An 11,229-nucleotide genomic window follows, 5' to 3' on the forward strand; every position below is an offset into this window, starting at 1 on the left:
TCATATCCAAAATGTTATAAGTATCCCTTCTCAAAAAGAATATTTTAGCATTTACAAAGGGACAGACATATGCATCATCATTTAGTTACTATAGAGAAGGGGAAAGGAGGTTGCTCAACCTCAGTTGTTCAACCTGCATTTTGAAGAGGAGGGGACACCTGTATCCGAGTGATCTAAGTATTCCTTACAATCCTCACATTATGAAATAGTGGTACTTCCCAATCGGCATGGCATGCATTCTTGCACTCTCGGCACCCTAGATACTTTGATTCAAAGGAGTAATCTGAAAAATAAGTTAACAATTTCCGTTCCGCTCGACTCCGATCTCTGCTGACAATTTTTCTTGGAGGTTTCTTGCACATAACAAGTGAACCCTGCAAACTACTCAAAAAGAACTATCATTACGCTGCCAAACTGACCTGACCATACCAAAGGAGATCGCTGAGTCGATGTTGAAAACTTAATATCAACAGACGTTACAAAAGGGAAATTATAGCGTAGTACAAACGAGTACAAGAACGATGATATCACAATGGTTTTAATAAGTATCATAAAAGCCCGCCATTACTAGGCGTAATACAACAACAACGACATCCGGGATACCTTTCATTCTACTGCGCATGCCCGAAGGGCTTATGACATTACAACATCGTTACAGAAATTGCTTAAAACGATTTCTAGAGAAAGAGAAGACCTGCTCCGCATTTTTTTTACAAACATTTAGTCGAAGTTGGTTCCATATATGGGAAATGGGCAACTGCCATAGAAACTCGTAAAATATAATGAATGTGAGGACATAACACGTATTATCAAGAGAGAACAAAATTTAGGACTAGTGCAAAGAGAATTTTTTTTTTTGTCAGATTTCAAATCTATATTTTTACAAAAAAAATTGGAAAATCTAAAGTTGCAGTCCAACATCGTCCATCAATGGCCGAGTCAAAGTGATAGAGCGATGGACGCTGTTCTGCTGAGCTGAACTGAACCACTGGGTCGCTATCATTCATGGTAAGATGGTGGGCAGCAACAGCAGAAGAATGAAAGTAAGCTTGGTGAATGCTTGAAATTTTCCTTTCCCCTCTACACACCAAACAGATTTTTACAAAACTGAATGTTTTTGCATGAATTATCATGATATCTTTTGAAAGATGATATATTGTTTATTGACAGACGCGTCTGATTGATCGATCTTTTTAAGTTCTGGGAGAAAACGGTGATAGAGATCGGATGGAAATAAATACAAATAACCCAAAATTAAATCGTAATCTTAGTCTTAATTATTTGTATTCGAGAGTAACAATGCATGTGGGTCAGAAGAAACTCGTTTTACTTGATCCCAATTTCCTGTCGATTTCAGAGTGGAAGTCGAATGGGACATCCATTTTTATCTACATTAAAACTTGGATGAACCAATGACTTAGCCCCGTAAACGTGTAGCAAACGCCGTCGGCATGGGGGGGCACTAGGGGATGGGTAAATAAAAAGCATTTCCTGCTCTTTTCCTTTCCCATCATCCCTTTCTAGGTTGGGCATGGCACTCCCGTGCCGCAACTGCTAAGTAAATGATTAGAAAGAGTCAACCTTTGGCAACCCCAAGCGCAACATCACACGAAAATTGTTACAAGAAAAGGCTTTTAATACTTAACATAAAATCTTTTGTAGCTAACTTCTTTCCCTTAGCAGAAATAACTTTTTTATTCAGTAATTCAAATAAGTAACCAGTGATTGATTTTGTAATTAAATAAGTAACTAATTAAATGAATAAATTAATGATATGTAAAAAAAAACGATAATAAATCAGGTGAAGTTCAATAGAATTCTTGTTCAGGAAACTTTCCAGTTAATAGATCCTAATTCCTCTCTTATCATTACAACTTCCTTATGAGGCCTTTACATAAGAGGTCTTTACATAGCCACATTTAAACAAAAGGAAGGTTCGGAAAATGAGTGAGTTATGTATTGTCAAGACTTAATAGCGGGTACGCATAACGTTCTTGAATCCTGCCAACTCCCCGTGCGTTTAGAGGAGGCTAGGTGACACAGAAATAAGTTCTTCATTTCTTTTACAAAACCTGCCGTCACAACCAAGTTTAAAATACCTAGTTAAACCCACCTATCGACCAATGAGACGATTCATACTACCTTAAAACATGTTGTATACATATGCCCTTACTTTTTTACAATGAAGACAAACCAAGGACTCGCCAAGCTCGCTGGTGGTCTCTATAATTAGGCAAATATGTAAACTAAAGATCCGTTCTTTTTTAAGCCTTTGTTTGACTCACTGTTATGGTTGGTTGCATTACACTAGGCATGCGTATGAATTTTATATTTGTTTAAAACCCTAAATGCCGAAAGCAAATAAAAGCATGTCTGAATGTTGAACAGCAAACGGTGCTCATCATGTTCAACATGCAAACGTGACTGATTCTAGATTTGAACTATTTCAGGGGTATTCTTGGCCTGGAAAAGAAAAATATACGGTTGTAACAATACTGGTGATTATCTATTAGAGTTTGACCATTTATTTTCTTAAACGAACATGATGAATGTGAGCTACCAGTTTGGTGCAAGTAGGCTAAGACTTATGCAAATTTTTGCGTTTTAGCGAACAAGCAGCAGAAACCAGATGGCATGCACGAAGTCGAATTTTTTAACCAATTGCCATAAAAGTCTTCCTTAAAACCTCCCTAATCCAACATTTCCTAGTCAGAGCCCAGTTACACAACCTCAGGTATCGTGCTAATTGCTTCTTCAGCGCGTCACGGACCATAAAACTAACAGACTAACATGTAACGACTTCTTTCTTGAATGGAGACAAACAGTTTACCAGAAAATTCTATTCTATTCTTGTGAGGGCTGATAGGCCTAAGTTCCAATCAAGTAAAATTTAGACTGATGATATATCGAAATAACCACTCATTCAGTTCATTCAAGCTTAAAAATTTGAAATAAACGAGAAGTTTCATTTATTTACGTATTTTTTTCAACAAAGCAGTTGTCTAAAATGCCGTGAACCCCCCACCCACCTACCTCCCCATTTGAATTTGTTTAACTTGCGTATTATTCGTAGCACGTATTAAATGACCAATTATTTTAAGATTGACTTGAAATTCGAAACTCGACACATTTATTGATTTAAATTAGGCTACTAACTTCCATATGCAGCAACAAACTTGACATTTGGTTTAGTTAGATTCAAATAAGGGGGCCCCCTGAGTCTGTCCACGAGTGTGACCAATTGTAGGATTAGCGTGAAAAAGCTTCTTTAAGCGTTTTAAAAACTTTTATTCGTTGTTTTGTTGATTTTGATTAAACTTCTACCGATAGACTGAGATATAACTATCTTTACAATGATGGACTGGAGACGGATAAAACAAAATTTAAGTTTCATAGCATATTTTCAAAAAACTTTGAGATATTTTTAATGTCACAAGTACCTTTCCTCAAACAGACGCCGCAAAATAAATTAGATGTGTCTGTCAATAAGCTGCATATGAAGAGAAAATTGTGAATAATTGCATGCAGAAAAAAGGACGAAGAAGCATTCCAGTAACTGTCAGTAACATCTTTTCCCCGACGACGGCAGACAACTGAAAATTTCAGACGGTTTGCAGACTTATCTCTCGACTTCTGTTGTTACTTTACACCAAGTTACTATGAAAGGTAACTGCACAGACCAACATCTCAGCAGTGCAGCATCCATCGTTCTATCAGTGTGGTTCTCCTTGTCTGGTTTAGCCGCTGTCACTGGAAATGTCGTTGTGATGTGGCTGTTCTGCAAAAACGAGTCTTTACGAACAGTTTCCAACCGCTTTTTAGCCTCGTTATCTGTGGCGGACGCTTTTGTCGGCCTTGTCATAGATCCTGTTTGGATTGTTATCCGATGTTGGATTCAACCACCACCTCAAAGTGCTTTGTTGATGATTAGACAAGTGTTGTGGGTTCACACAGCCGCAGCCACTGCTTTCAACGTTTGCTGTGTTTCAATCGACCGTTGTATCGCGATTCGCTTTCCTTTCCGGTATCAGTACATTTTAAGTAAAAGGAGATGCTTTGTGGTCATTATTTTGGTGTGGTTTATTTCACTGAGTCTTCCTTTGTCGACGATGGCGTTGTTAAAAAAAGAGGATTGAAACTGCTTGTATCTATAGTGTTGGTAGGTTCATTAATAGTTGTCTCCTTTTGCTATATATTCATTTTCAAATTAGCCAGAAAACAATTCAGGAGATTTTTTCCAGCCAATCCACTTCCTGACTCCGGTGAAAAAATAAGAGTTCGTACTATGCAAAATTGTAAAGCTATCAAAACAGTCGGTTTTGTGTTAGGTGCTCTTATCACCACATGGATGCCCAGTTTAATTCTGCTTTCAATAAAATTTTATAAGAAGAAAATAGAACCGAAATGCAATGCAAAGCAAATTTGGTTTGTTGGAATGGCTTGGTGTGAGGCAATCGCTTTTACTTCATCAGCGATGAACCCATTGATCTATTACTTTAGAAATAGCAACTTTCTTCGAGCCTTTCGCCGCACCTTCCGTTGGCCACCCTGTGTTCACGAACAAAATGTATCAGACCAGAATGTACAGCGAGAGGGAAACCAGATGGTATGAAAAATTGGGACTCGTAAGCGTGGCAACTTGGAAACTATGGAGGCTAAACTATGGAGGCTAAACTCTGAGGACAATCCTAGCAGAAAAGGAATCTCGCCTAATTACAAAGCTGGTGCTCTTCGTGAACAGTCAATGATCAAACGGAAGTCCTTAATTTCTAAGCTTGTGTTACGTAACTCTATTTCCTAATAAATGCAAACGTAGACATTATTAAAATACCTGTTTCTTTGTCATATATGAGACAAGTCTTTAATGACATATAATTTTGGCGCATCAAACGCTTGCCACCAAACGTTGGTTGTTAGTCAGTTAGCGCCTTTTTTTCTTTTTCTTTATTTTTTTTTCGAGTGAGGATGAAGATTTTTTTGTACTTACGATGCGTTTAAGTGAGCTAAAATAAAGCACTAAGGTCTCCATCCCCGATAATAGAGACCTTATAAAGAACCGAAAGAAGGCGGATGCAGCTAGACCGTGGTGAAACAAAACTAAATGTTAAAAGGTTAGGACACGCTAAGCAATACGTCGTTATGACTCGTAACGGCGACAAGTCGACTTAATATATTGCCTCGTGTGACATGCTGAATGTTTGTTAAATCCGTCACCGCGACTGAATATTCTCAGCGCACGCCTGTTTGTATTCTTTTTAAATATCAACCCCTAAAGGTTGGCTCCATATAGAGCAACTCAGTAACTAGAGCACTGCTAAAGAAACTCGTGAAATTTAAGAAAAGTGAGGGTATAATACGAATTACAAATAGACAACCAAGCTAAACATTGTTACCAAGACCAAACTTTTAATCAAATTCCAAATGCACTCAAGCAGCAGTTCGTTTCAACATCGTCTATCAATGGCGACAGATCTCACATCATTTCGTGCCATAAGGTGTTCTGTTAAAGTCCAGCCCAGTTTTTCTTGTGCTTTCCTTGCTGTTTCCACAAGGCAACTAGGGAAAGGTACGGCGAAAGGCTCGGCGATATTCTTTATTTCGAAAGTAACATAGAAGTGTGTTACAATAAATTTCAAGGGCCAGTGCTCCATCCACATAGGAGGGTTAGTCCCCTCGCGTCAGTGTATATGTTAGTTTTCGCCTGTAAAGTTTCATTAATGATATGTAGTTTGTCGTTGTATTTTCGTAATGCTGCGTTTCGTGTCCCTTTAAAGATCCAAACAGTCAGGTATGTGCACACACCCGCTGTCACTACTTTGAATATGTGCTGTCTCTGTCGACCGCTTTATTGCCATTTGGTTTCGTTTCCGTCATCGCGACATTGTAACAAAGAAATGATGTTACACATTGATAATTTGGGTGTGGTTGTTTGGGTGTGGTTGTTTGGGTGTGGTTGTTTGGGTGTGGTTGTTTGGGTGTGGTTGTTTGGGTGTGGTTGTTTGGGTGTGGTTGTTTGGGTGTGGTTGTTTGGGTGTGGCTGTTTGGGTGTGCTTGTTTGGGTGTGCTTGTTTTCATTAGGTCTTCCCATCCTGACCCTATTCATAAATTAAAGGATAAGATTTTGTCGAAACGGTAAATGATTAATCTTGCAGTGCTGTGGATCTCCGTTGCTTTTATAAATACATCTTATTAACCAAGCGCGAGGGTCGTACTGGGAGAATATCGGCCCGAGGTCTTGACAGTACGGACCGAGCGCAGCGAGGTCCGTACAAAAAAGACCGAGGTCCGATATTCTTCCATTGCGGTCCCGAGCAAGCTTGGTTAATAAGAGATTTATTATACGACTTAAGTTCAAAGGGACACAAGTGCGGTATCATTCGGGACCATTCGGGACAGTGCCCGGTCCAATACTGAGAGAATATTGAACGGCAATAGAGCATTTTGATTGGCTGATTTTAGCTATTGGCCCTCTGACTGCCCGAGTCCTATAATAATGTTTGTTATTCCTTTGCTAGTGGTCTCAAGTTCTTATATTAGTATTTTCATTATCGGTACCAGACTTTTTGGTTAGGCTTCTTGTAATGAGCCTCGGTCGATTATTTTCGGATGTTGTATTCAGCCGCCCGTTCCCAGCGATTTGTCCGCGTAATGTTGTGGGTTCACACAACTGCTCTCCCTACTTTGAACATGTGCTGTGTCTCTGTCGACCGGTTCATTGCCATTGAGTTTCCTTCCGTCATCACGACATTGTAACAAAGAAAGGATGTGATAATTTGGATGTGGTTATTTTCATTAGGTCTTCCAATCCTGACGCTTTTCATTGAGGATCAGATTTTGTCTAAAGGGTACATGATTAATCTTGCAGTACTGTTGATTTCCGTTGCATTTATGTTTGTTATTCCTTTGCTAGTGGTCTCAAGTTCTTATATTAGTATTTTCAAATCGGCAAAAAACAGTTTTATAGAATATTAGCAGGGGAAAATCTTACAATATTGAAAGACAATGTTAGAGTTTGTACGATGCTGGATTTTAAAGCTATTAAAACAATCGGTTTTGTTTTGGGTGATTGTATTATCACATGGATGCCCAGTTTAGTTATACCGTTTGATGACTGTTATTATAACGTGGTAAATTACTAGGATAAACCTAATGCATTGTGGCCCTGGGTTGAAGAAATTCCTTTGACTTCATCAGCAATCAATCCACGTTGTAACGAACGCGCAGGTAACATTTCTCAAAGGTTACCCGAACCGCACATTTTATTCTTTACCAGTGGTTTCTGAAACAGAATAAATTACACTAAATCTTACAATCAACGATAAATGACAACAAACGAAATAAACCCGGCGAAATGAAAGCTTAAAACATAACTGACGGTTTGGATCTCTAAAGGGACACGAAACGCAGCATTACGAAAGTACAACGACAAACTACATATCACTAAGGAAACTTTTGGGGCGAAAACTAACATATACATTGACACGAGGGGACTGAACCCTCCTATGTGGATGGACCACTGGCCCTTCAAATTTATTGTAACACACTTCTATGTTACTTTCGAAATAAGACTTTCGCCGAGCCTTTCGCCATACCTTTCGCTTGTTGCCTTGTGGGAACAGCAAGGAATGTACAAGAAAAACTGGGCTGGAACTAGCAGAACACCTTATGGCACGAAATGATGTGAGATCTATCGTCTTTGAGAGACGATTTTGAAACGAACTGCTGCTTGGGTACATTTGGAATTTGATTAAAATTAGCTTGGTTGTCTATTTGTAATTCGTATTATACCCTCACTTTTCTTAAATTTTACGAGTTTCTTTAGCAGTGCTCTAGTTACTGAGTTGCTCTATATGGAGCCAACCTTTAGGGGTTGATATTTGAAAAGAATGCAAACAGGTGTGAGCTGAGAAAATTCAGTCGCAGCGACGGATTTAAGAAACATTCAGCATGTCACACGAGGCGACATGTTAGGTCGACTTGTCGCCGTGACGAGTCATACCGACGTAATGTTTAGCATGTCCTAACCTTTTAACATTTAGTTATGTTTCACTACGATCTAGTTGCATCCGCCTTCTTTCGGCTCTGTATAAGGTCTCTATTATCGAGAATGGAGACCTTAGTGCTTTATTTTAGCTCACTTGAACGTATCGCAAGTACAAAAAAAATCTTCATCCTCACTTGAAAAAAAAAAAGACCCCAACTGACTAACTCAACCGGTTAAAGTTGGGTGACAGGCGTTTGATGGGGGAAAAATTATATGTCATGAAAGACTTGTCTTATATATGATAAAGAAACAGGTATTTTAATAATGTCTAGGTTTATATTTATTAGGAAACAGAGTTACGTGATACAACCTTAGAAATTAAGAACTTCCGTTTGATCATTAACTATTCACGAGGGGCACCAGGTTTGTAATTAGGCGAGATTCCTCAGATGTCCTCAGAGTTTAGCCCCCATAGTTTCCAAGTTGCCACGCTTACGAGTCCCAATATTTCATACCATCCGGTTTCCCTCTCGCTGTACATTATGGTCTGATGCATTTTGTTCCTGAACACAGGGCAGCCAACGAAAAGTGCGGCGAAAGGCTCGGCGAAAGTCACTATTTCTGAAGTAATAGATCAATGGGTTCATCGCTGATGAAGTAAAAGCGATTGCCTCACACCAAGGCATTGCAACAAACCAAATTTGCTTTGCATTGCATTTCGGTCCTGCATTTTTCTTATAAAATTTTATCGAAAGCAGAACTAAACTGGGCATCCATGTGATGATACAAGCACCTAAAACAAAACCGACTGTTTTGATAGCTTTAAAATTTTTCATAGTAAACTCTTATATTTTCACCGGAGTCAGGATGTGGATTGGCTGGAAAAATTCTCCTAAATTGTTTTCTGGCTAACTTGAAAATGAATATATAGTAAAAGGAGACAACTATTAATGAACCTACAAACACTATACATACAGGTAGTTTCAATTCTCTTTCTTTTAACAACGCCATCGTCAACAAAGGAAGACTCAGTGAAATAAACCATACCAAAATAATGACCACAAAGCATCTCCTTTTACTTAAAATGTCCTGATACCGGAAAGGAAAGCGAATCGCGATAAAACGGTCGATTGAAACACGGCAAACGTTGAAAGCAGTAGCTGTGGTTGTGTGAACCCACAACACTTGTCTAATCATCAACAAAGCGCTTTGAGGTGGTGGCTGAATCCAACATCGGATAACAATCCAAACAGGATCTATGACAAGGCCGACAAAAGCGTCCGCCACAGATAACGAGGCTAAAAAGCGGTTGGAAACTGTTCGTAAAGACTCGTTTTTGTAGAACAGCCACAGAAAAACGACATTTCCAATGGCAGCGGCTAAACCAGACAAGGAGAACCACACTGATAGAACGATGGATGCTGCACTGCTGAGATGTTCGTCTGTGCAGTTACCTGTCATGCTAAGTTGGTGTAAAATAACAACGGAATTCGTCGAGAAATAAGTTTGGAAACCGTCCGAAACTTTCAATTGTCCGCCCTCGCCAAGGAACAGATGTTATTGACTGTTGCTGATATGCTTCTTCGTCCTTTTTTATGAATGCAATTATTCAAAATTTTCCTCTTAATAAGCAGCTTATTGACTGGCACCTCTAACTGTTTTGCGGCGTCTATTTCAGGAAAGATAATTGTGACATTAAAAATATCTCAAAGTTTTTTAAAAATATGCTATGAAACTTAAATTTTGTGTTATCCGTCTCCAGTCCATCAGTGTAAAAATAGTTATATCTAAACCTATCGGTAGAAGTTTAATAAAAATCAACAGACGTTTCCCATCGATAGGCAGCTGCTTTATTGACGAGAATTGCACAAAACAACAGTGACTCAAACTTTTTGAAACGCTTTAAGAACCTTTCTCACGCTAATCTCATAATTGGTCACACTCGTGAACAGACTCAGGGGGCCCATATTTGAATCTAATTAAACCAAATGTTAAGTTTCTTGCGGCATTTTAAAGTTAGTAGCCTAATTTAAATGAAGAAATGTGTTGAGTTTTAAGTCGATCTTAAAATAGTCGGTCATTTAATACGTGCTGTGAATAATACGCAAGTTAAACAAGCTCAAATTGGGGGGAGGGGGTGGATGGGGGGTTAACGGCGTTTTAAACAACTGCTTTGTTAAAAAAAATACGTAAATAAATGAAACTTCTAGTTTATTTCAAAATTTCACATGTGAATTAACTCAATGGGTCGTTTTTTCGATACAACATCAGTCTAAATTTTACTTGATTGGAACTTGGGCCTATCAGGCCTCACAAGAATACAATAGAATTTTCTGGTAAACTGTTTGTCTCCATTCAAGAAAGAAGTCGTTTTATGTTAGTCTGTTAGTTTTATGGTCCGTGATGCGCTGAAGAATCGATTACCACGGTACCTGAGGTTGTGTAACTGGGCTCTGACGGGGAAATCTTCGATAAGAGAGGTTTTAAGGAAGACTTTTATGGCATTTGGTTAAAATTAAAAGAATAGACTTCGCGCCATCTGGTTTCCGCCCCTTGTTCGCTGAAACGCAAAAATTTGCACAAGTCTTACCCGACTTACACCAAACTGGTAGTTCTCATTCATCTTGTTCGTTTAAGAAAATAAATGGTCAAACTCTAATAAATATTCTCCAACATTGTTACAACCGTATTTTTTTCATTTCCAGGCCAAAACTACCCTTTAAATAGTTCAAATCTAGAATCTAAATATGAAACAATTTTTAGTGTAATAGAAAAAATCCGAGCCCCAGATGGGACTTGAACCCACGACCCTTCGTGATCTAGTCGGATGCTCTAACCACTGAGCTACTGGAGACTCTATGGTGAGCAAGGGTCAACTTGTGGAACTGGAACCGCATCGCGCGGCTACACAGCCAAGTATTGGTAAGCATCTGTGAAAACTCACTAACAGCATCACGCTGTCACATTAAGGCATATCAAGATGCGGCCAACCAACCTCCAAAGTGAGCATGTAAATATGAAACAATTTTTAGTGTAATAGAAAAAATCCAAGCCCCAGATGGGACTTGAACCCACGACCCTCCGTGATCTAGTCGTATGCTCTACCACTAGAATCAGTCACGTTTCCACGTTGAACCTGATAAGCACCGTTTCCTGTCCCCAGAACTTAGCTCATCCACAGTCATCGTTTCAACATTCATACAATGATTTTATTTGCTTTCGGTATTTAGGGTATTAAACAAATA

At 38.9% G+C, this 11,229-nt stretch overlaps 1 pseudogene; it reads right to left on the reverse strand.

The window, feature by feature from the left end:
- Positions 1-8,268: 8,268 nt before the first annotated feature.
- On the reverse strand, positions 8,269-9,508 carry LOC148723990 (beta-2 adrenergic receptor-like; annotated as a pseudogene).
- Positions 9,509-11,229: the final 1,721 nt, after the last annotated feature.

Source organism: Stylophora pistillata, chromosome 9 (genome assembly GCF_964205215.1).
Source record: "Stylophora pistillata chromosome 9, jaStyPist1.2, whole genome shotgun sequence".
Lineage (NCBI taxonomy): Eukaryota > Metazoa > Cnidaria > Anthozoa > Scleractinia > Pocilloporidae > Stylophora > Stylophora pistillata.